The sequence below is a fragment of the Chiloscyllium plagiosum genome, unplaced genomic scaffold (assembly GCF_004010195.1).
Source record: "Chiloscyllium plagiosum isolate BGI_BamShark_2017 unplaced genomic scaffold, ASM401019v2 scaf_11291, whole genome shotgun sequence".
Classification (NCBI taxonomy): Eukaryota; Metazoa; Chordata; class Chondrichthyes; order Orectolobiformes; family Hemiscylliidae; genus Chiloscyllium; species Chiloscyllium plagiosum.
The window spans coordinates 36,357-37,000 of NW_025213875.1; positions in this window are offsets into that span (position 1 = coordinate 36,357).

The window sequence follows — 644 nt, forward strand, 5'->3', positions numbered from 1 at the left end:
CTGTCCCTGGGAGGGAGGGAATGTACTGTCCCTGGGAGGGAGAGAGGGAATGCACTGTCACTGGGAGGGAGGGAATGTTCTGTCCCTCAGAGGGAAGGAGGGAATGTACTGTCACTGGGAGGGAGGGAATGCACTGTCCCTGGGAGAGAGGGAATGTACTGTCACTGGGAGCGAGGGAATGTACTGTCACTGGGAGGGAGAGAGGGAATGCACTGTCACTGGGAGGGAGGGAATGTACTGTCACTGGGAGGGAGAGAGGGAATGCACTGTCACTGGGAGGGAGGGAATGTACTGTCACTGGGAGGGAGAGAGGGAGGGAGGGAGGGAATGTACTGTCCCTGTGAGAGAGGGAATGTACTGTCACTGGGAGGGAGGGAATGCACTGTCCCTGGGAGAGAGGGAATGTCCTGTCACTGGGAGGGAGGTAATGTACTGTCCCTGGGAGAGAGCGAATGTTCCGTCCCTGGGAGGGAGGGAATGCACTGTCACTGGGAGGGAGGGAATGTTCTGTCCCTGGGAGGGAGGGAATGTACTGTCACTGGGAGGGAGGGAATGTACTGTCATTGGAACGAGGGAATGCACTGTCACTGTGAGGGAGATGAACGGCTTTTTCCCGAAACATCGATTTCGAAGCTCCTTGGATG